The sequence below is a fragment of the Vidua chalybeata genome, chromosome 8 (assembly GCF_026979565.1).
Source record: "Vidua chalybeata isolate OUT-0048 chromosome 8, bVidCha1 merged haplotype, whole genome shotgun sequence".
Taxonomy (NCBI): domain Eukaryota; kingdom Metazoa; phylum Chordata; class Aves; order Passeriformes; family Viduidae; genus Vidua; species Vidua chalybeata.
This window is the reverse complement of record NC_071537.1, coordinates 16,738,165-16,764,071: the sequence shown is the minus strand read 5'-3', so window position 1 is coordinate 16,764,071 and position 25,907 is coordinate 16,738,165. Positions and strand designations below refer to the sequence as shown.

At 37.4% G+C, this 25,907-nt stretch overlaps 1 protein-coding gene and 1 long non-coding RNA gene across 3 annotated transcripts in view; one reads left to right on the top strand and one right to left on the bottom strand.

Annotated features, from left to right (window-relative positions):
* Nucleotides 1–25,907, top strand: part of PCGF5 (polycomb group ring finger 5) — a 58,388-nt gene that overhangs the window by 5,798 nt on the left and 26,683 nt on the right. Inside the window, exons 2-3 of one of the 2 annotated variants that reach the window (XM_053949762.1) lie at nt 4,435–4,545; nt 9,559–9,630. The gene's annotated coding sequence lies outside the window, so the exon portion shown is untranslated. Of the gene's footprint in view, nt 1–4,434; nt 4,546–9,558; nt 9,631–25,907 lie in introns of those variants that run through there. The other variant, XM_053949764.1, reaches the window with a different exon arrangement.
* Nucleotides 4,016–25,840, bottom strand: LOC128791842 (uncharacterized). The gene is made up of 3 exons (XR_008432174.1): nt 25,573–25,840; nt 4,294–4,492; nt 4,016–4,203 (listed from the first exon to the last, which is right to left on the bottom strand). It is a non-coding gene; the product is annotated as an uncharacterized LOC128791842 (long non-coding RNA).

Genomic DNA, 25,907 nt, shown 5'->3' with positions numbered 1-25,907 from the left:
TAATAGCAGCAAACAATGAACTAGGGCTGCAGTTCCAGAAGACATCTACAGTCGCTGCTTAGAACAAAGGAAGTGCTGCTGCTATGGCTTATGCTCTCTGAGCCCTGACAGTCATTAAATATCCAAATAAATTAGGTTTAACTAAGCCACCAAGAAACTAGGGAAAAGTTTTCTGCTGCTCTAGAGCGTTAAATGGACTTACAGATGGATTGACAAGCTCCAGAGTGGTGCTTCCCTTCTTTTTGGTGCAGCTGGTTGGTTAGATCAGCTCTGCTGTTCATCTAACCATAGGTTTAGGCCAAATTTGGAACAGTTGCTGTAAGTTTATTTCAGTTATGGCAATGAAATAGCTCATTTGATGAAAAGTGTGGTTGCCACTATCACCTATAAAAAAAGGGGGGATATTAGTATGGTTAGAAATTCTGAGGTAGTGCTCTGTCCTGGGCAGAAAGAAAACAGTTCCCACCAGAACACTGGAGGCCTTAGCCTAGTGTCACCACACACTAGAGACAGTATCTCCAGTTAAGTCTATTATTTTTGCTATGCAGAAGATCTGTGAACCCTCATTTCCACATTTGACTTGGTGATCAGGACTAAGAAGTGGGGGATTCATTCTGACACTGAAAGTCTTGCTAATATGTGTGTAACATTGACAGAATAGCATAAATAGAACAACATAGATGAAGAAAACAGTTCTCTAGTATTTACTGAAGGTAATCTCTTGTCTTGCTTTCTTGGTTGCTTGCTAGGCTGCTGCACTAGCAGTGTGTGTGGGTCACATGGACCAGAGTTGCTGGAGCAAGTTTGGTGTTTTGTGGTTCTGGACTATGAGATACAAACTCTGCATCTGACTTCTTTCTTGGCAGAAGAGAACCCTCTCCACTCCTCCCATCTTGCTGTCTTACACCTAGATTTCTCAAGCATATCTGATAAATAAAGAACATTTGCAAACATCTGCCAAACATTGGACTTCTGGATTTACAGTTTCCATCTTTTGTAGTGAGTGGGTAATACGAGACAACCCTGACAACTAATTTGCTGACTGAAATTTCTTACAAGGGATGATAGCTACTTACCATGTAATTTTTGCTAGATGTTTTCAATGGAAGTGTCTTGACTCTCATGAATCAAAGGGGGAATCCATAAAAATACAAATAGTTTGAAACGTTATCTTTAGCTGATGGAAACTGCTGTAACTTAAGCTTCAGTTTATCTGCTTGACTTTATGCCAGTACTGAATATGCCTGTAGGCAGAGTAACCACAAGTACTCCTTGTAGTAACTTCAGTTAAGTTACCGTAGACCTTGCCTTGCATTGCTTATAAAATTGTCAATTAAATAATTCCAAGAGCAAGATTAGGGAGAAGTTGTAATTTTGCCAAGTGTAAAAATGTTTTTGGTAACCTTTTTATTAAGCCAGGATCTCAAATTTGATTTAATTATTGCCCTTGTATTCTAGATGTATTTTTTCCTGTCCTTGTGAAAACAGACACATTTGATCTAAGTATAAGCCTTTGAAAAAAATAATCTATGTTTATATGTGTTCTTAGGTGAGGTTGGTGAGAGTTTGCCCATTACATTTTCCAAAGACAGTATCTGCAGCCAAGTCGTTGAGTAGAACTTTCCCTTTCTTTGTTCCTCCTTGAAAAGCAGAGAGAACAAGCAAAGAACCTCTCTTCACTTCAGTGCTTTCTGGCTTGGTATTGATTCTGTTTATTCACAAAGGTGAAATCTGTTTGACAGGTGCAGAAGTCAAGCTGCTGACAGATTAGACTGCATGGAGCTATAGTAACTCAGCAGGATAATTCCTGTATTTTGGGAATGGTTAAGTATAAAAATTAAACTGTTCTAATATAGCTAAAGGGGCAAAATGTTAGGACATTTCTTATCTTAGGTTGTTGGTGTGACTGTAATTTATCCATTGTAGTGCTCCTCACTTCTGTTCTTAAAAGGCTTTCTCCCCAGCATCCCCTTATCACCTGCAGGCGAGTGTAGAATGGGCACAAGAGGAATGTTGCAGGAAGACAAAGGATAGTCAGCTCAGGGAAGTTGAATACTGCCTTGGAGGACTAGTATCTGCCTGTCTTGGATAATAAATTACTATTTTTTGCTGGATAGGTAATATAGGTCAAGGGTTCACAGATGGCCTTTCATTTTTAACAGTTGTGAGATACATGCAGCCAAATTTGCCCTTGTTTTGACATCATCAGTGCAATCAAAATTGTGTGGAACAGAGCTGCTTACTCGGTCCTGAGTGTCCTGAAAAGTTAAACCTTTGAACATCAGGTATATGGAAATAAAGAGTACTTGAAACAGTTTGGACCTAGACTTCTGTGTCTCCCTTTTCTGTATCTGTAAATTATGGCTTATGGTGTTGTCTTGTTGAATAGGGTGTGGAGACAATTCTTTTATTACTATTTGGGAAGTGCTGAAATACTGAAGGAATGAGTGGGTATAGCTGTGTGTGATATCAAACACCTGGGAGTAAAATACGAAAAAAAGGCATAACTGTCTTTTATAATAATTTGTTTGGTAGTAAATACTATATTAAAACCAGTGCTGCAGTTCACATATGTGCAAAGGCACAGATTTTTTTCTCTGCAATTCTTTTGAAGTATGTAATTTTTACTGAAGTTATAATGATCTCAGCAGGCCCATTTAGGGATGGAATTCTGTTGAGTTTGTCTAAAGGAATATAATGAACAAACTGAGTTCAGGGAGAGACATTAGTCATACAGGTAGATTTTTCTATAACATGCTTGAGTGTGCTGCTTGGAAGTACAAAGGTGCTATTTTATTTCTTAAAGGAATTATGCATTGAGGTGCATCTGTGTAATTTTTAAGCAGATGTAAGCTCCTGCTGCCCAAGCTTGAAGAAACTGAGAAGATTTCTGCTTATGTTTAGTGTAATATAAAGACAGAGTATATTAGCTGCGGCTCAGTGCCATGGTAACACCATTAGGTGTTACCCTGAACAGAACCCTGACTAGAATATGGTTTCTAGTCAGCTTCCAACACAGACACATCTTGCTGCTAGTAGAACCATCTTGCAACTTTTCTTTCCTTTAAAACAAACAAGATTCATTAAAAGTACTTTATTAAAGAAAGCATTCTTTAGAAAGCTGTGCTAGTGATCCTGTGGATGAGTTCTGAATATGGAATTTGCATGACGAAAGGCAGAGTTTAGGGAAGAACTAGTGTAAGTTTAGGACAATAGAAAGAAGCCCACAATACTTGAACCTGGACAATGCAGAACCTTCTCTTATTCATCAGTGAGTGGGATGTTACTGATTGTGTTTATTGGAGTAGGTGAAATTTATATTGTTCACAGCAATAAACCCTCACATTCCTTGAAAGTGGCAATTGACAGTTAAGTGTTGATTCCTGTACTTTCCTATCAGTAAGAAAAGCATAAAGATAGCTGAGCATCCTCTATCGAGTAAAGCCTCAGAAGTTTGTTTTGCACGAGCTCTTTGTAGCTTAGAGTAGATCTGACAGCTCAGTGTGGTGTTGCTGTAAGAGTGATAGAACATTGCCATTAGTGATTGTGACCATTTTTTCAGATACTGGACAGTGGTGTTGCATGAAGTGTTACATTGCATCTGCTAAACTATATATATATATATATATATATTGAACTGCTACACTATAGTCATTTCTTTTTGATCGCTTTTTTTCTAAGTATTTTGTGGGCTGCAAAGGTTTTAAATAGTGACTCAAAACCTGATGCTCTGTTGGTTCTCATTTTATCATGTTACTGTGAGCACCATTCCCTTGGAAGTCACCAGCTCTGCAGGCCTCAGTCTCTGGACCTATACCAAATACAAGGAAAGCAGTGATTCCATTTAAGTTAAACAGGGCATGGAAATCCAACTGCTGACTGTGCAGCTGCTGCTCTTGTACTATGTACCAAAATTAATCAGTGTAATATGACCAGGAACCCCAGAACTTTTTTGAGTGGTCCAAACATAGGAAAAAAACTTTGAAAAAAATTTCTTTTACAACTTGTGCTTTTATTTGTTCAGAACATGCTTAGATGCAGGAGGAGATGTTTAGGCTGTATTCCTTCTCTAGAGGAAAGGCAGTAGATGAGATCTTTGCAGTACCTTCATAGTTAGGATGTCCCTGCAGGAGTGAACTGCATTGCAATTGCCTGCACCAGACATTACTGGGCTTATTAAGAGTCTTCTTCAGAGTTGTATTCCTGTAAGCAAATAGGTGCTAAATATTTTCATTTTGGGGATGGGAAGGGAGGCGGGGGCTGTAGTTGCTGTCTATGTAAACATTTGCTTACAGTCATTTGTTTTTTGGGTCTCATGCTTGTGCTTTTTTCTGCAACGCTTCTGAGTTAGCAAGGCTTTCTATTCAGAGATGTGTTTTTTCATTGTCTCTTTTTCTTTTCTTTGCATGTGCCTTCTTGTTTCACAAACACAAGGAACTGATCAAAATCCAAGTAGAAGATAAATTTTGGAATAAGAAGAAACCTGTGTATGCTGAAAAGAAATCACAGAAGGATTGTTGAGAAGAATCTAGAGTTCAAGTTCTGGTATGAAATTCTAAATACTTTCCTTGGAATTCAGGTCACTGTCTGCTCTTCAAGACAAACCTTGCTTAGCATAGATTATAACATGTAAAATAATTCCATTGAGCGAGGTAAAGATTACTTTTTACTAGAAAAACTATGTTTAAATGGGTTCTGACTAGCATAGCTCCTACTCTGTTGTACATGGTATCCACTAAGATATGTTTCATCCTTTAACCATTGAAGTATCTTATATGTAAGATTTTTTTTTTTATGTGGAAACTAGCCAAAAAGTCAGGTCAACTTTCTAGTGCTAGATTTTTTGCCACTATTAAAATTTTTTTGAGTATGATTTTTTTTCTTCCTTAAGATGTAGGAAGGAAAACCATTTGTAAATATTACTTGAGTTTCATTCTTCAATCTCCACAATGTATAATCAAAAGACAATTCATTTTTTAACATTGAAAAGGTTGAAATACTGCACACATTTAAATAATGCTGTATCATTATTCACCTAGAAAATACCTTGGTCTATTTCTGACTCTGTTTTCACTGAAGGCACTAGCAAGCATTCCTGCTAATTTAAGGGCCCACAATTTGAATCCTTTATACTTATTGCAGAAGCTCTAAATTTAAATCTGCGCATTTGCACAAAGCAAGAAAAAGGGTCTTTCATTTAAAATCAGATGGTTAAAACCCAATAAACTTTGTTTAAATTTAGAAAACCTTAATTGCTCTTTTTTCATTTCTGTAGAACCAAAATTACGTATTTTTTTTTACTTCTAATTATCTCCAGAATTGTGCTGTGTAAAGACTTGTCAGGCCAAAAGTTTACTGAGTGGAATCAGTCACCCAATCCCAGAGAAATGGCTTGATTTTTTTTTTTTTAATCTTATGTAGATGAACTTTCTGGTACAATTTCAAAACCTTTGTCTTTGAAATTGCAAGACAGAAGACTGGAAGGTCTCTATGCATGTTTTCCAGGCCCATCTCCTAGGTGCTCTGTCATAAAAACACCTGTTCAGTATCCACTGCACTGCAATTCAAGCCATGATCTCACTGTTTCTAAGTGCCATCTACAGCTGGTGTAAAGTGCTGCTCTCAGAAGTTTGTTAGTTCTGTGTTCAGGGCAGCCAGAAGAAAGAACAGGGAGCAGGGAGAGGAGAAACTCATGAAAAAATTAGTTAAACAAGATGACACAAACACTTGAGTAATAACCAGTGCTTTGGTAAAAATGAAATGGAGACATAATGTGGCACTTTTCTTATAGTAATATAATGATTTCTCTATTATAGGCATTTGATTCAGATGTTAGAGTCAGCTTAATTATGAATCAGAAAAGCATCATAAAGGAGGTGAAAGCAAAACATTTACAAAAATGTAAATGGGGTAGGCTAAGCATTCATGTCCTACCAACTCCTTCCACACATAAAACTGCAGAAATAAGTCTGCAGTGTTCAGTTATTCATGAGGGAAACAGCAGAAAATACCACATGGGAGTAATTCTAAAATTGATATATTCCATATAAATGTAATTAAGCTTCCTGACATTAGACAAGTTCAAATAGAAGTCTTATACACTTCCATGTGCATATTCCAGAGCTAAGATCTAAGATAATAAAATAGAAGAATAGGATAGATAGCAAAAGAGAAATCACTATGTAGAAACTATTTGTAGGTTCCATTTACAGAGTGCCTCATTCTTCCCTTACAAAGCACAGACTTCTAAAGGAGTTTTGAAGGGTCATGGTATAATCAGCTGCCAGTGTCAAGGGGACACAAAAGAATTAAGGTAGTCTTAGATGAATGGGCAAACAGTTGTTGAATTACATTGATTCAGTGGTTTTTAATGCTGTGATCAACATTCATTCTGAACTTGATTCAGGCAATTGCACATCAAGAAGGATGCAAAAATCTTGAAAGTTGTATAGAGAAAGCCTAAAAGAATGAGAGAGTTCTTGGCACACCTGCTTTATCATGGATGGCTGGAGGCACAGCTTAGTAAAAGTAAAGCTAAGGTGGCACTTCCAGACAGTAATCAAGGTATTGATTATTGATATTATCTTGCATGAACTAAATGGAAACATTTGAGATAAAGTAAGTCGTATTCAAAACCAGATTATTTAGTCTAGCTGATTAAAAGAAAATCAAATTACTGTATCTTAGCAAATGAAGTAATAAAAACCAGACTAATTCAGACTACTATTAAGTATTTTTATTTTTTATAACATTTGAAAATAGCTATGATTTTTGTAGATCACTCTTTACAAGAGAAAATTAAGAAGGATGCTTTAATCAAAATAATCTGTTGAACTTCAGGAGAAATTTAATATTTTTAGTGCAACTCAGATTAGATGATTGGCCTTTTTTTACTTGATATGTATTACAGTAAAGGTTCTGCAGTCAGTCTTTGCTGTAATTTTTGGAAGTTTAATTGCACACAGTCCTGGCAGAGAATTCTTTGTGCAATTACCTGAAATTGTCAGATTGCTATTTCAGAAAAAGCAGAACAGAGGGACATCTATAAGAAAAACACATCAGAATGGCATTAATCAGGTGAGACATTTTCACAGTACAACACATCTAGTGTGGCTTGTCAGCACTTTATAAAGGCATTATAGGGTCTCTTGTAAAATACCTGACTATTTAAGTTTTAAATAGCCTTTTATCTTCTTTTTCGAGGAGTAGTATTCAAAAAGTATGTGGAAAGTAAAGCAACAGCTAGTCTGCAAAAGATAGCCCTGGGATACAAGGGAGAGCTGTGTACTGTATTTGCATAACATATTGGTCTCAAAGTAGGTTAGACATCTGCTTAGCCATTAAGTTTTCTGTAAAAATACTGTTCCTTGTTTGTTCTGTATTAAACCCTTCTCCATTTATATTTTTATGTTATTTAAAAATAAACCTAGAAAAGGTGTGTTGTTTTAACCATTAATAAAAACAAACCAGCTAAGGTGCAGAATGGTCCAAGATCAGCGTTCCAGAATTCTTTCAGAAGGAAGAAAATCAGACTCGATTGAATGGCTCATATTTATTTTTAAAATAAGGTTAGAGAAAATAAATATTGTGTGGAATTGTATGCCCAGCTTCCCTAAAGTAACACAGGGGTGTATGTTGTGTAAATAAAACTAGCATATGCTTAGGAACCATAAGAAACCAGGATTCCTATCTTTAAGGCTCCTTCTCTTCATTGTGGCAAATTTTTTCAGACCACTGACAGAAAATAAATATTTTGTTATGATCAATAAATATCCCTGTTAATAACCACGTTCTTTAAGCCATCTTTGTACAATATTTCAGTGGTATGCAAGATAGAGCTTTACTTCAGATGTACAGTAATCTTTAAGCCCCTTTAGGAGATTCTCAGTTTGCTCCAAGAAGTAGATTAAACTAGTTCTTCACTATTCATAATATTTTTTATATGTGACAGTAATGCAGTGTTTATTTTAAGAGTCAAAAGCCACAGGTTCAAATCTCCTTAAAGTCAGTAGGGAAAATTGCTTGCAATGACTTCTAACTTAGACTCTACATTTGATTTCTATTTTACCCATAAAATTTATGTATGAAAATTTAATGCTGTGTTTTTTATTTTTGATGTAATACAGCATTTTAGTGCTCAGTGAGAGGACATTAAGAATATTCAGTAATACAAATGGTACCTTTCTATGAATTGCACTAAAAGCAACAAGTATTTAGTGAGATGACCCAAAAATACTATCATTTGTATCTAGTATATTCCCAGTCTTAAAAATATGTAATAGCTTGATATAAATATCTGTCTGAGATAATGCCATAAATCTGTATGGCTTCTTATAAAGTATTTATTACCATAGAAATGAAACATCTTCCTGCAGCATAGTAAACAATGTCCCTATCATCTGTCACAATTCTTTTCACACATCCTCTCCCCTGGGTGAGAAGCATGTGCAGGTCATGGCTATGTTTTGGTAGAATTTTTGTGTTAGTTTGGGGCAAGTCCGTTGAAAGCATTTATTTTGACAACTCATAATCAATGTATGGTGTTACACAAAATTATTCTGATTATGCTAATTGACCTGTAGGCAAACTAGAAACTGAGCTGGATGATGCCTGGGTAAGTCCTTCATCTGGCACCCAGCCCACTCCTGCATTCTTTCCATCCCTCAGAGATGCTGGTCATGTCATACTATGCACATCTGCATCTGGCCATGGAGAAATGGTACAGCCTGTATCTGCTTGTAACAGAAATACAGGCTTAGTCATAATGTGCATAAACACCCAGTACCTACTCATACATCACCAGGCAGCACAACAGAAAGGTGGGAAATCACTGATTTTGTTTATTATGTTATTTTTGTGGATTAAGCCCAGTGGGCAGCTAAGCACCACAAATTGCTCACTTGCTCACCCCAATCCCCTGTGAGATGAGGGAAGAGAAAAAAGTAAGAAAATCTGGGGGTTGAGGTAAAAAAAAAACATGTTTAAAAGTTTATAAAATTAAGGATAGATGAAAGATGAGAGGAAAGAAAACAAGTGGGGCAAAGGCAGTTACTGTCCACATCCTGCAGAAAAACTGATGAACAGCCAGTTCCAAGGAAATGGCAGCTAACATCCCTAAGACCCCCTGTTACTCCTTATCATGACTGAATGTGGTGTCACGTGGCATGGAATATCTCCTTGGTTAGTTCAGATCTTCTGCCTGGTTGCATCCTCTCCCAATGTATTACACCCCCAACAGTTTTCACTGTGGTGGGAGTGAAGAAAGAGAGAAGGCCTGGGTGCTGGCCAAGCACTGCTCAGCAATAGGTAGAACCTTAGTGTGCTGTCAGTACTGTTTTGGGCAGGTAACTAAAAGACCACGTGAGCTGCTGGGAAGAAAGTTAATTCTGTCCTAGCCAGGCCCAGTACAGTTATTTATTTAGCAGGAGGACTTATGAAGCATTTGAGACTTAAGCTATAAAAAGCCATAGAGAACATCTGAATAACAAAACATGTTTTTAGGAAGGAGGAACACAGTATTTTATAGATAACCTTCGTGCTTTTGAACACATTCCATAGGTCACATGGTGTGGGAGATGAATATTTCTAACTCAGATTGAAAAGGAAATCCACACATAAAGGATATTCAAGGTACGTATTTGTGTGTCCCATTGAAGTTGCTCAAGAGTTGAAAAATAAGAATTTATGTTTGTCTTGGACAAAAGTTTTATTTAGGTCAGTAGGTACTCTGTTTCATTCCTTTCACTGCAGAAAACAGACTACTTAAGCAGTTGTGTGCATTACATAATCCTCAACTTTCTCTAACTAGACTATCAATTTTCTTGTGCAGGAGCCTTTTGGATGTTTTGACTAAATGTCTTATGTTTGTGACTACTCCTGTCTAACAGAATGCATTCCTTTTTTAGAGAAATGAGATCTGAAAGATCGTATTTGTCATTAGTCTGGTGGAACTGAATTTTTTGCTGGAATCTACCGAGTTTTGCAGGTTTACTCTCAGTGCTGTTTTGGGAATAGAGAGAAAAAAGGTTACTGTTATTTTTGTTGACACAGAGTCCATAGGGATATAAGCAGTCTAGCATTCCTCATGTGAGTAGTTTTCTTTACGTGACAATGTTTGAATATTGTGTGAAAACTTTATTCTTTATTCTTTCCTCATCTCTGCTCACATGCTAGTGAAGTGAGTCCCTGACTCCACTGTGAAGTAGAGAGTTTGCTTGAGAGCTTATGAAATATTGGAAGTACTTTAGACAGAATAGAAGATACTTACAGTGTCTAACCATCCTGGATTTGGGAGGTGTGAGGAGGGGACTAGAAAAAGAGCACAAATTTGGCAGTCTCAAATGAGCAGTTTCTGCTTGTGCAGTGATCACAACCTAAGCAAACATAACAAAACACCCTTGGGACTACAATGGCATCCTGGTGGCTTTAGGACTGAGAAGTGCAACAGAGCAGTAGACCAGAGGACCTGTTTGATTCTGAATAGTCCACAGGCTTCCAGCACACTTGTATTAGATAATGCACTGGAATTTTCTCACATAAGAATTACACTTTGTTCTCACAGTTATCAGTGCACTGTGGACACTGGTAGTATTCTTTATTTGATGTCTTCACCCCTGGTTATTGGGAGATTGTGGTACTTGCACGTGTGTGGAATGGGACTAGTTTACAAGCACATTTCTAACCATGCTGCAAACAGTGCAATGATGGAGATATTATATTTAAACCTCACTGCAGAGTGAATCTGTAACAGCATTCTTCTATTTCCAACCAAAAATACTTTCAGTTAATTACAAACATAAAATGAGACAGTATTCCTGTTTCAGTGATTATTAATATTAACTGATGCTTTGTAAATGAGCATAACTGTGCATTTTTATTTCCTTTTTAGTAAGTTATGTATAGCTGTAAAACACTATATCAGCTCTAGATGTGCATTAAACAATCTCTTCACCACGGCAGAGGTAAAAGTACATTTAAATACATCATAGAGACATAAAAATAACTTGTTTCAGGAAGTCATGATGGTATTGTGTGGGATTAGGCTGTGTAAACAGCAATATTCATGTTCATGAGATGTTTGTTAATATGAAAAAGATGAGTTGATGGGTCTGAATCTTAGCTATCTTAAGTGATCATTTGCTCTTGCTTAAAACCAAATTCAAAAATGCAATAAAAACAAGAAGTTCTGATTCAGTTGCAAGTGTATAAAATTTTGTATCTATAAATACACAGATACACACTATATAAGGCATGAAGTTCTGAAGAATCCAGCTTTTTATCTTCAAATATTGCATCTTGCAAAATGTTTTACTTGCCTCCATATGCTGAAAATTTGAGACTTAACTCTTAATTTTTTTACCAATCCTGTTCTAAAACTATCTGCCAATATCTTGACTATTTTCAGGAGCTGGTATCAATAGCAGTATGAGGCAAAATATAGGCTACATATTCAGTATGGCTATTTTTTAAATGAAATATCTCACCTCAGAGATTAGCTGTCTGGTTTAAATGCGTGTCAAATTAACATTCAGATGAAGACTAATGTTGTGATTAACACATTGTATTGGAATTTGAGAGTTGGAGGTTTAATTCCTAGGCAGTCATGTCTTCCTGTGTTGCTGACATCAAAAATTTATTAGGAAACAGCTAGAAATATTTTAGTCTTTGTGTAAAACAGGCTCAGTAATGCATCCTTTTCTTAACACAGTTTATATTGGAGAGCATATGGACTCTCAAAAGGGTATGTTTCCACTGCAGCTGAAGGTATTAGCTGAATGGATATATTTGGATATATTTGCCCTAAATGTAATCTAGCCAGTTTTGATAAATACCAATAAAAATACTTTCAGATGTTTCAGTAAATGGGACCCAACTTGCCCTGGACTTTGTGTGACCATATTATGCTGATATATCTGTTATTAATAGGGTCAGCTAGTTCAAAGAATGGATCTGCTTTTCCATTTCAAAAAACAAGTTGTTTTCTTTTTAACAGCTTTTTTCTTACTCCTTCACTAAATACTGCAGTCAACCTTTAGATTTTCTTCTGATTTATTTTCTTGTAGAGGCAACAACTTTCCATCCTCTGTCTTCCCTTGGCCCTCTCTGCCCCAAAATACACAGGCTCTTTCTTTATGCACTCAAGACCAAAAAGCACACCTCTGTGACTGTTTTGCTCAACTGAGCACTTTTACTGGGGAGTTCTAGTTGACAGTTGCTCCAGAATTCCCAAGGTGTATGATTTCCTTGGTGCTTTCAGAAAAGCACTTAATTAAAGCTTGAGTCGATAGAGTTTTGCCCAGATTTCCCTAGAGCTGGATTGTGATAATACACAGATTGGACCCTAAATTTGGCTACCCTCATTCTCATCCTGAACCACACCTAACAGAGAGCCTGTTTCCAGCCTGAATTACCCACTTCTGAAATGGCAGTCTCCTCTAGGGCAGTTGGGTTCTAGGCGTTCTGAAGTCAAGTAGTGAACTGAATATAAAACTTAGTTGATTGAGTAGAGTTCTGTACTGTAAAAGGACATCTGCAATTTGAGGTGGTTGAGTTTTCCTCTTCAAGAAGAATTTAGACTCCTGTTACATAAATAACATGGAATAACATCTCTACCCTAAAGCTATATTATTTTGAAAAGACAATTATTTCTCAGGAAGCTAAATTTGTTCATCAGATTTTGAGTTAAAATTTAGTGCCTCTAAGAAATGGAGCAACTCACAGAAGCAGGAGAATGCAGAAAGGAGATGAGAAATAGAAAAATTTGAATAAAGGGGAAAATGAGGGGAGTCATGCAAAGCAGCCATTAACCCAGTTTAACAGGACTGTGTATTTTGCTGTTATGCACTATTCCAGGAAGCTTAGTATAAGGGTAGCTTTGTCCTTAAATTAGTAAATAGTACCTTTTTTGTAATTTAAATTTTTAGACATGTCATGGAGCAAATGGGAATGGACACAAAGCTGCTGTGCAGTCTGATACAATCTGTACTGATCTTTAGGAGAACCCAGGGCTTTTGTTTAGCTGACATTATGGTGCTCTGCATAGTGGATCCCAATGGGTAATGTAGACAAGGAGGTGATACTAGGGTGTATCCCTAGGAATCATTGGTCTCAGGAGAGACCAATGTCATGGTGTGAGACCAGACCCCAGCACTCACCATGGCATTCACCTCTGAAACGGGTCAGACTCAGCTGGGCTGACTAACACTTTAAATACTTTTTGTTTGCAGGTAGCCTAACACTGCATGAAGTGAACATATTCCTGACCTATTGAATAATTCTGATTATTAGAATTAGAATTAGATAATTCTGATTTCACAGAATACCTGAATCACTGAGGTTGGAAAGGATCTCTGGAGCTCATCTATTCCATGTCCCCTACTGGAAGTGGGATCAATAGATGAGATTGCTCATGACCTTGTCCAGATTGGTTTTGAAAGTTTTCAGTGATGGAAGCTCCACTTACCTTTACTATTTCCCACAGTTACAAGTTTATTCTTTGGCCACTAAGTGCCATTTAAATTGGCTCCTGTGTACATCAGTGACAGTGGTTTGGAAAATAACACCACTGAGAGGTCAGGTTCATAGCAAGGATGTTTGCTCTAACAAACAGTAAAATTTACTTTTTTACTGAGTAAAAATTGTATGTAAAGATTTGGACAGGTATGTAAAGATTTGGACAGGTGTTTCTAAAATCCAGACAAACTATGGAGTTACTTCTTCCTTCTTTAAAAAAGTGACTGGATGCAATCTATCTTCAACAAACTCCATTTCTCTTTGTTATGACTATCTTTGTTAGGTGGTTTTGTTAGCACCACATTAATTGTACCAAAAGAATTAGTTTTCAGGAGTATTTTTGAGTCTCTCTACTGAAATTCATTAGCTTTTCCTTATTGACTGAGGGACATTAACATAAAATAGGATTATAAGAAAGCAATTTCAGTACCTCATCTTAACAGTTTTCAACTGTTCTTGAGTTTTTTGTACTATTCACTGATATATAAAGAAAAATGCAGGGTAAAGGTATTGCTTCACTGGTACAAATGTTAAGAAAAAGAGATGCAATGAAGAAAATTGTACAATAGATTTTAAATATATCTGGTAAAACTGTGAATTGCTAGTCTGTGTTTGAAATTATCTATTTTAGATATATTTTATAACAATGGTTTCTGTCAGGAATTTGGTAAGTTGATGCATAATGGAAAACACAGCTCCCAAATACATATTTTAGTTCCTGACTGATAGAGGATTATGATGGCACCAGTGTTTCTGACAAGTTTAAAAGACACAGGATAAAACATTAGACAAAATTCCTTATTTCTCAGTAGGAAAAATGTAAATCGCCTTAATTTTATTCCTACTGAGCTGTGGCAACTGAGGTCTTGTATTTAAATGTGAATTATTAAATAGACAGCATGATGATGATAGGAGCAAACGATGTGTTACATGTATCAACAAGTTCTCATAAGCCAAATTCCTTGTCAAAATTTCATATTCCCATCTATGCATTTGTGGTAAAGGGAAATAATTTTAAGAGTATTACGCCTTTTATTCTTAAAAGCTTCCCAAGGATATTAGATTAGAGAATGGAGTGAGATTTGCCATATAAATTAATAGGTAAAACCTTCTAGCTTCATGCCTCTAGAACCTGAAGTTATTACAGCACTGAAGAAAATAGTCACATCTAAAAAATTTCAGTAAAATGCATACAGATTGTAGTAATGTAGAAAGGTCAGAAATTGGATATCTTTAGCATAGTTTATCATTTGCTTTAAAAAACCATTCTTGAAATGTATTTAACATTTATGGGAGCTCAGTTCGTTGCAAAATGTGAAACATTTTGCAAGTAAAAATGTTTAGGGTATGTTTGTGCTTTGTCAAGTGTGATGATGCAGTGAAAAGGCAGCTGGCAATCTGAAGCTGAGCTATTATATCTGTGATAAATCTCATCTCATAGAATCTCTTCGTTTGACAGTCACTATAGAAATTGGGACCCTTGCAATACAGATTAGAAATAGCAGCAAGGTATGAAACAAAAGAAAAGAATGATGCATTCCCTCTGCTGACTTTACACAACTTTTTAAGCTATAAGGAGGTGACTGTTACATATATCTGTACATTCCTGCATGGTCTTCCAGACTAAAGCTTGATGAAAGCTGATAGTCACGATTTTAATGAGCACTGTAGGCTTGCATTGACTCTGGGCATGCATAGTGAAGCAAGATAGTAATGTTTATACAGTCCAGGCCTAAAGAGGTAACATAAATATAGTTAACCTGCCATATAAGTATAGATATCCCTGCAGGGGAATGTAGTGATTTTAGTAAGATTGTGATTCTCTGTGAGGAGGAAATTAAGATCTGTTTTTCTATGTACAAAACAAGATTCTTGATACAACAATCCAATTTGCACGTTTGTTAGATGTTTCCATTAAGTGCCATTATACATTTAAGGACCAAAACAGGTATTATTTTGTTGTATTCAAACATCTTGATTTCTAGAAGGGCTTTGCCTGTACTGGTATCCTTAGGAGTTCTTTTTAGACTCAAAAGCTTGTAATCTCCTAAAGTATTAGCTACATTTCTCACCAATATTTTTTTTCCTACAGAATTTTGTAGCAAAGTAGTCCACAATCATGTCTAGTTGATGAGACTGGACAAGTTCAAAATGTGCAAATGAGCTTCAGCAGGCAGTACAATTTTTGTAAAAGCAGGATCGTGTATGTTCCTTGTATTCTGAGAAAGACTCAGCCCTGCTCTGTTGAGAACCCTAAAATCAGGGAGTCCAAACTGCCACAGCCTAGTCAGCTAAAAGCCACTTGATCTCATTAGCACTGCACTAAATCCAAGTACAAGAGGAAGTTCAAGATGCAGGGATGGTAAATGTGGTCTCACAGTTTTTGGTTGATTTTGTGTTCATTCTAATTAAATGCACATAAACCAAGAATATGCTGTTTACTTGCAGGCAGAGTCTGAAGGCCAGGATTTTGTAACTGCAAAAACAATATCAAGGTTATTTTGCATACTTGAGAATTGTTTTATACATCTTTTCTTTACAAAACTCCGTGATGATAATGTCACATGCTGACACCATTTACGCAAACTTCTTTGCTTTCATGCAGTCATGGAACTAAGTTTGGGCAAACCAGCAGTCAACTTCCTAAGATAATGTCACTGCAGAGATGGCAGATGATAGCAATTTATGGGCTAATTGCTCACTTGAGAATAGGTTCTGGCTAGAATCCTGAGTTTGTCTCTCCTCAAAGCTAGCACATATTCACATGAAGAATCAACTAAATGTATCTGTTTTGCTTAATGTTATCATTAGTATAGTGGATAAAAATTATTAGAATTTCAAAATTATGCTTTCAGTGAAATATTACGTGCAGTGACTCTCATTTGTTAATGTGAACTGTTAAAAACATCTAAAATACCTAAAGAGCTTTTATTTTTTCTTATGGAAGGTTTTTATCTAACTCAGTAGGCCAAATTCCACAGTGACTATAGTCATATGATTGGATGGATAGGATCACATGGAACATGTTGCTGCACAGACCTTGACTCTCTATATACATATATATGTTAAATTACTGTCAAAAAAGATCATAGGAGGATGTGAAGCTTGGTATCTTGGTCTGCCCCATATTTTCTCTTAGTTTATCTGGAAGAAACATTCTCTGTTTTACAGTTTAAGTTCACAGGTATCTGTGTTGGTTTTCTCTGACGAAGCTGACTGTTTCAATGGACTGACAAAGTGGCAGTTCCCATGAATGAGTCCCATGCAGTTCAAATGAAATGGAGTCCACCCAACATTGTGTTACTAATTTAAAGGTTTTATTCTTGAGAGAGCTGGAAACAGAACTCCTGTAAAAAATTGATTGAAATAGAGTAGTTAACTCCCTATGACATTGTGAATGTCATTAATTTGTCTTATAAAAGATGAGGCAATTTGGTTGCTACTTTTCTATCTCTTTTCAAGCCTGATTGTTTTCTGGTTCTGCCATCATAATACTCATGAGTAGATTTGTTGAGGATTGCTTTTGCTGAGCTTATTGATGTTTTAAATTTATTTTGACTTAAGATCTAGTAGCAAGTCTTGTTTTTAATTTGCAGTGTAAGTTGATTGCATAATTGTGAAGCTGTTTGACATGTGTGATACAATTTGATTTGCATTCCTGCCAGTTTTCAACTGTAAGAAACAAAATCTGTTAGTAACAGTTTTAGTAGAAGTCACGGGAGGCTTCTTACAGTGTGTTTTCATTGTTTTCATTTGTCTTTTAATTTCATGGAAATTGAGAGATGAAACTCTATAAAACTATTTGAAGACTTCATGTTATTTTTTAGCTGAGCTGTATATGTTGATGTAAGTGGCTTTGATAATTTGAGGGGAAAAAAGAGTGGAAAAATGTTATCTATAATAGGTATTTTATATAATATATGTATACAATGCAGTATAGAATGGAAGAGGATATATATTATTTACAGAAACAAGGATTTTTTAAAAAGTAATAGAATTATAGCAAGTAGCCATTAGATGTCTTGTGAAAAAGCATAGACTCTGTTGTGACTTGATTAGCAAACTTGAAACCTATGTTCATACTGTTATAGAAATACATTTCCCCTGGGAGGATACATACATCAAATTGGCAAAGTGTTTGCTCTGTGACCTGCAAATCCTGGAAGTCTATGGAGGAGACACAGACTTGCCCATGCAGACAACAGCTGTATCAGGCTGCTCTGTGCATGAGGAACCAGTGGAATTTTTCTGATAATGTAGCTTGAGTATCACTGATTGATTTATTTTTTCCATGGTGGAGTAGCAGGGAGACTTGAAGTAGCATTAATTGCAGAGCAAATTTTCTCTGGAGAAGCCTCAGAATAAGCAGGTGATACTATTGTAGAGAGCAGTGTAAAAGGAAACTGAACTGGCAGAAGCATGTAATCAGATAGCAATAGGTAAAGTAGTTAAGAAGTATTGGAGATTATATAATAATAGAAATGGCAACACAAGTGGGATTTCCATTAATTCAGAGACAGTCTAATAAACTCTTCAGTAGAAGTGAAGTAAATGGCTGGAGAGCAAAAATGTAATTCTGATATGCAAGATCTTCATGGTGCAAGGAGAACACCTGATTAAGAACCAAGGTAATTGTTTCAAACTATGTATCTTCTTTAAGATATTACCAAAGCACACTATCGTTACTTGCTCTACTTACACGGACTTTCTAGAAATTTATATAAAGCATAGGACTGTAAAAGAGTACTTTGGTCATGTCCTGTGGTTCTCCACAATCAGGCAACTGAAATAATGCCTGCTCCATTGCAGCCTACAGAACATATTAAGAACCACAAAACATTTTTTTCCAATACCCTATAAAAAGGCAAAGGAGGTGTAGCACAGCAGAGCAAAGTGCATGGAAGTTAGTGTGCCATGAGATAAATCCAGAAGAGGTTGAGGATACCACCAGTATTTTAGTTGCCCAGAGATCCTAACTCCACCACAGATCACTGGTTTTTAACCAAGCACACAAGCAAATGGAGGCACAGAAGCATCTTGGTTTTGTATCTTGTAAACCTCCTGCCACTACATCTCTCCCTGTAAGCAGTCTCTGATGCTTCAAAGGCTAACCCCACTTCACCAAAAATCGATTACCTCTGAAAAAAAAAAAAAAAAACAAAACAAAACAAAAAAAAAAAAAACCAAAACAAACCCAAAAGCAACCCAACTGTTGTGGCACAATACAAGTTTTTATGCTATAACAAAGAATCTTTGCCTTTAAAGCCAAAGTAATGTCAGTTAGGTTATTTGCACATGAAGAATCAGCTTGGCTACATGGCTGTCTATACCTGCACTGTGCTTTAAAAAGCCCAAACAAACCAGAAAGCAGCAGCTGATCACAGTCCGCACATTGGACTACTGGGGTAACTGAACAGACCATTTGGTCTGTAAAATTTTCTAAGTTTGTCTCACTTCCTCTGGGAAGCTTCTGGATAGCTTTTGTGTCTGATACATGTAATCATGCCTATTCAAAATATTCTTCAAAATAAAAATCTAGAATAATGACAAAATAATCAAGGAAACAGAAGGAAAATACCTTTTCAAACTATGCCCATCACACTTAAATCTACAGCTGCTTTAACTGAAAAGTTTGAATTCTGCTGAGATAGAGTGTTGTTTTTATATTTGCAATACCTCTGAAGACTATAATCACAGTTCTTGAATTTGCTGTTTCCAGGAAGGTATGTCAAACTGGCCACAAGATCTTCACTCAATATGTTTAATGGCCAGCTAATAATATGTTCTAAACCAGATATTTTTTCCCTTAAATCTCTGCATACAATTGACTGAAGTTAAATTGTCTCCTTCATTCTTGTGACAATTTCTAGTCAATTTTGTTTCAGAGTTATGATTTTTTTTTTCTTGCACTGGTAATCTCCCTGACCCACTGCTATGACCTTGTTTCTTGTTTTCTGGTTCCCTAGCTGGGAAGAGACAGTGTGCGCTAAGGAAATGTTTAACAGTACAAATCTGCTCATCTTCCCCTTGCTGGAGTCACTTGTTGGATTCTCTCTTCTTTACTAGCAGCCAATTATTATAAAGTCTGTAGGAACTTACTTTACAATTTCTCTTACTTTTTAAAAGTTCCTGGAATTTAATTCAACACAGTTGGAACACTGTGTGACACAATTTTACCTTTCTCTTGAAGTGTTTCTTGAATGCATTTTTCTTGTTTATGTATTTGTCAATGGCCTAATAATACAGATGTTGGCATTTTGCAACCTGCTTTGCTACTTTACTTTAGGCTATAAAAGAAGAGTAAACATTAAGAAATGCTATATATATCCCAGAAGTGCTATTATGTGCTAATATATGGCTTCTTATAGAGAGCTCAGTAAGGATGAAGAAAAAAACCTCATGGTAGAAATGCAAAATCTCATTGCTGATCATTTTCATGAGTAACTGATGGAGATAAGAGTAGCCTGATTCCTATTGTTTCCTATCAAATCAAAGGCAGTTTTCACACTGAGCATACTACTATTTTTATATGGTAAACAATGTTACTACTCTTTGTCTAAAAAGCAAAGAAATATGTCACATGATTCCAAGATTATGACAAATATTTGGATAATTGCAGTAAGAGTTAAGTTTACTTGCTGCTAGTAAATTACTCACATATATGAGAAAGTATACAAGATGGAGCAAGGAAGATTCCAACTGGACCTAAATAAATTAATTCACAATGAGGAGATAAGGGGTTGAGATAAGTTGCCTAGAGAGGTTGTATAATTGCCATCCTTACATATACTCAGACTTTCTTTGGATGAAGCTCTGAGCAATCTGAATTAACTTTAACGTTAGACCTGCTTTGAGCAAAAACATTAGACCAGATGATGTCCAAAAGTCCTGCCAACCCAATTAGTGTTCTATTCTAGATATTCTAGATATTCTAGATATTCTGCTTGATTGGGAATTTAACACTGGAAAGAAGCGATCCCAGGTGGTTATATGTGAACTCTTCTTCCTACCCGAGTAAATATGCAGTAGTTTTAAGTAGGTTGCCTGCAGTTTGAGGGAGGTTGATTTTCCTCTCTGTGGTGCAGCACTGATGAGGTGACATATGGAGTGCTGTGTCCAGTTCTTAGAACAAGAATGACATGAAGCAAGTCTCAGAGCCCCAAAGATGTTTGAGGTATTGGAGAATGGTTCATGTAAGGAGAGGTTGAGAGTTTGGGGACTGCTCAGCTGGGGAAAAAAGTCTCAAGGGGATCTTTTCAGCATATATAATTCCTTGAAGGGAGGGAATGAAGATGAAGAAGTCAAACTGTTCTCAGTAGTGCCCACTGACAGGAAAAGAGGTAATAGGTATAAACTGAAACATAGTAAATTCTATCTGATAACAAGAATTTTTTTTTTTTTCACTCTGAAGTTGATCAAAACTGGGACAAATTACCCAGAGAGTATGTACAGTCCCATCTGTGAAGATAGTCAAAACCCAGCTGGATACAGTCCTGGACAACCTGCTTTAGCTGGCCCTGCTTGAGCAGACAGGTTGGATTAGATGATCTCAAGAGGTGTCTTCCCAACCTCAGGAATTCTGTGAAGCTGTCAAGTTTTTAAAAGCTGTAGAATGGCATTTCCATTAGATGTCTAGAGAATCAGTATCCAGTGAAGGTGAATGCTGTGGTTCTCTCTAAATGCCATTCAGATTGCTACACAATTTCTATCAAGAAAACTAAGGATTTTTTTGTTTTGTTATTTTCCTTGTTTAGATGTATTTCAGTAATTATTTCATCTACAAAATACAAGTAACTCTTAGGATAACTAGAGGGTAGTTGGAGACTTGCCTAGAAACAGACTCCAGAGGAGCTGGATAAGGATGTAACATTGTGGATCTTCTTGCAAAGTTAGAATTATTCGCTCATTTCAAATTTCACTGAAAATTTGGCTTTATTGAGCAATGTTTATTTTGCCTATAAAATTTACGTGGGAGCTGACATCAAACATTGGTATATTTCAAAAAGTATTAGAACTGCTTTAATGAAATTTTTGGAGTTCGTAAGTTCTTGGTGTCCTGGCTGTTCCTTTCAAAAGATACATTTTATTCATATTAAATGTAAGTAATTACTCTGTTTCACATCAGAATGATACAGTAGTTCTTTAGGGATTTCAATAAACTACTCCTCAAGGGTGATAATGCTTCAAAAGCTGCATTTTTTTATGTGTTAGGAAAGCTCATAAATGTGAAAAAGGACTTGGCTTTTTAAAAAAAGTAAGCACTGTGTTAGAGAACACGGAGGACTGCTGAGTAAAAGTCAGTTGATGTGAAAGTCAAAAGTTGAAGAAACACAGAAAAATGAAAGCAGCTGTATTTTCATCACTCATTTGAGGGCTATAGTCACCACCTCTGTCACACCTTGTGTCCTAGGGTGACTTTATGATACTGTATTGTATCCCCAAAGTCTGCTTATGCTGGATGTTGAGTTCTGTGCCTTACGTCTAGATCCAAGAGCAAAGGGAGGGAGAAGCCATGGTGCGCAGTTTTGTCTGTAGAAGCTTCACTTCCTCCCCCAGATTCCTTTCTCTTGGTGTGTTGTGTGCAGCACAGATAGAGGGAGGACAGCTTTCCTTTGCTTTTCAAGCTAGTTTCTCGCCTGTGAGCTGAGTCAAGAAAGTTTTTCCTGGGATGGTGGCTTTTTTCTGGAACTGCTCAGCTTTCCTCTGGTCCGGAACACCAGGACAATTGCTCGGGGGACCCTCAAGCTGCACTGCAGCCTGGACACCGGGCCTGAGCCCTGGAGAGACTGAGCGAGGGCCAAGCCACACACCCAGAGGACTCTCTGAACTTGCCATCGCTTCAGAAAAGTGAGAGGTTTTATTGTTTAATATTATTCATTTTCCCAGGTTTGTGAATACTTTGCTTGTTAAAAAAATGTCTTTTTCCATTTTCTTTAAGGAGATTTTCTCCCAAGCTGGTTGGGAGAAGGGTTGCTGGAATCTGCCTTTTCAGAGGAGACACCTTTTGGGTGTTTCCTCCCAAATTTGTCTCAAACCAGGACAAATATTTTGGCGCCCAGCATGAGGCTTGAGGAAGTAGAAAAAAACTTGTTCTAATTGTTCTAATTGCATTTTGGCTTTACTTACCCTGTGTTGGGATAAAGCAGTCAGTAGCCATGCCACTTAAATTTGAGGAACTGATGTCTTTCTGGTCCCTAGGCTTGTTTTCTTACTCACAGATAGCTTCAGTACTGTCCCTAGCATGCAGCTTTTACAGAAGAAGGACACTGATTGGGATTGCTATTTTGCTAGGTGCAATAATTATGATTTAGAGAGACTTAACAAAGGTACTGGGGCTTGTTCAAAATGTGTATGGTCTGTTGCTTATCCATCCTATCTTCCCTAGCTTGTTTTGGGGATTTATTGGTGTCTGCACCTAATTTGTTAGAGGAAGAGTAGGGGATGAGGTTTCTCAGCCCTTCCTCTCCTTCTTCTCCTTTAAATCTGTTATGTCACCTTTTGATTGTCACCTTTGAATATTCAGTTTCCCCTGAATGTTAGAGAGATCACTTTCCTGGTATTTTATCTGGTATGCTTCCTCTATACAGTCTGCAGCTTGTCTAGAGTGAGGACTGAGATGTCCAGAGGGGTTGAGGAGACATATGACCCAGGCATGGAAAATCCTGCGTGGTGTGGGGAATGGGAGAAAATGGGCCAGACCCTGAAGGAATTTTCTGACCCAATAGCCTGGGACTTTCCCCGTGAACAAATTCAGAACCCAGATAAGCTGGGGAAATATTTGCAAGAGAACCAGGACACCATATTTCCTGTCACTAATAAATGACGCATATTTACTCTGATGAGCTCAGTTCACTTCTTAATTCTGTCTCTTTCATAATATGAAATAAATGCCTTGTTTGATTCAAACACTATTCTTGTTACCTTTGAACTGCTATAAGTAGATCAAAATGCTCACATCACGTATATGGACCTGTATGTTTAAATAAACCTGTTGCATGCAGTGCTAGGAGTTAACTATCTTTGAATTCATAATTAATTTGTAAGCATTTATTTACATAATTTGCTTCCTGATGATATAAAGCATAAGTATTTAAGAATCTACTTTCCTCTGATAATGAAATGAGAGCTGCTTCTTTGCTGCTTCTCATTTGCTCTTTATGTTGTGGTCTGGAAGGGTGCTGAGAGCTTCAACTTTCATCACCTTCAGTCAGCATCAACTTAGTACCAGCAGGACTGAGTTCCTGCACTGTGGAGAGATGAGGCAAGAATTTGTCATGTACACTATCACTTACCTGGCATGGGACTGCTTGTCCTTAAAAGAGGGACTTCAGTATGACTTATGGGGATCAATACCAGTTGTGTATGTTTGCAAGTATCCCAACTGCTGTGTGAGCATCACTGCATGGCCTACACAGTATAATGAATGACATAACTGAGTTTTTAATGTGCTTGAATAGAATTCTGTGCATCCATTACCATGTAAACATGAGCCTAGCCGATTAATTTGTTTAGAAAATGTTGGGTTATTTATTTTTTCAAATGGGATGCTTGAGAAACTAAGCTACAAAATCTCACTTAGAATACAGTATAGTTTTAAAAAAACGTCTTACCAGATGCAGTGGTTTGGAAACAGCCAGGAGAGCATCAGCAGTTGCATGTTTTAAATGCATGTATATAAGTTTAATAATGCTGGATCAAACTACATTTGAGCAGGGCCACTCTTATGCACATTCTGAAATAAGTCAAATTCTACTAAACTGATTGAATGTGACTAATGAAAATATTCCCATGATATGTATATAGTTTTTGTTGTCTCTTTCTCTGTTTTCTTTAGCCTGTGACTAAAGTGACACAGTGTGTGTTTTGTGGTATAAAACTGCAAACAATGGTTAACAGTAGAGGGCTTAAACCATCAAAACACAACTCTGTAAAGCTATACTGAATCCTGGGGTGCATCAGGCACAGCATCACCTGCCAGTCAGGGCAGGTGGCTGATCCCTTCTCCTCTGCACTGGTGCAGCCTCACCTTGAGCGCCAGGGCACTTGGGGCCACCTCAATGTAAGAAAGATCTAAAGCTGTTAGTGAATGTCCAAAGGATGGCTACAAAGATGGTGGGGGGGCCTAGAGGGTAAGCCTTGTGAGGAGCAGGTGCCTTAGGTCACTTGGCTTGTGCTGCCTGGAGGAGAATGAGGGGAGACTTCATAGAGTCTGCAGCTTCCTCATGAGGGGAAGCAGGGGGGCAGACACTGATCTCTTCTGTGTCGTGACCAGTGACAGGACCTGAGGAAATGGCCTGAAGCTGAGTCAGGGGAGGTTTAGGATGGATATTAGGAAAAGATTCTTCACCAAGAGCGTGGTTGGGCAGTAGAACAGGGTCCCCAGGGAAGTGGTCACAGCACCAAGCCTGACAGAGTTGAAGAAGCAGTTAGACAATGCTTTCTGGCACATGGTGTGACTCAGGGATGTTCCTGTGCAGGAACAAGAGCTGGACTTCCATAATCCTTGTGGGTTCCTTCCAACTCAGGATACTCTATGATTCTATGCTGCTTCAAAAGATTTTTAGCTATATAAACTTGTTCATGTTGTGGAGAAATAGTCTCATACAAGAAGAACATTTTATCAGGAAAATAATTCAGATTCTGTTGAATTGCTCTGTCTGGTTTATCATGCATTCATCATTGCAATCTAACTTTAACTGTAACAGTTTTTGATGCACCTGCTTCAGACTAGCCATTGAATTGATGTTAATGGAGATCTATTACAGCAGTAGGACTGGATGGCAAAAACAGGCCAAAGTTATTAAAGCCTTTAGCTGTTGTAGCACTTACACAAGGATGAAAGGGAAGAGTGCACTGGAGGGCCACTGCAAAATGGGCAGTTATTTCAAAACGCAGAACAGAAGAGCAAGGACTTAAAACAGTTGCAGGTAAGGTGGTGGCATTGCAGCCGATACATACTCCTTATGTTTCTGTCAATATTGTTAAATGCAGTTTAGAAGAAATTTTCTAGAAACAGTACAATTGAAAAATTGAGGCAGCATTAGTTTTATGGGTAATTACCTGGTAATATGATGGATTTCTGTGACTAGGCGGGTCAAAAGCAGATGCACTGAGCCACGGAGACAGCTTTTACTCGTGCTAAGCCATTGGCTAGTTGGTCCCGGTTCGAGGAAAGCACACGTATTTTCACGGGATTCGGGCTAACTTAGTGCAGTGTTTAGTGTTTGCGTTTGCGGGCTGGAGAAATAGGTTTAACTTCCACCCTTCCACGGGCAGAAGCTGAAGTTATTTTTAAGAAAAGGCGCCGATGCCCCGGCGGGTGTGTGCCGAGCCGAGGGCGCGGGCCGGGCGCCGCCGCTGCGCTTACCTGGTGCCGGCAGCGCCGCCGCCCCGCT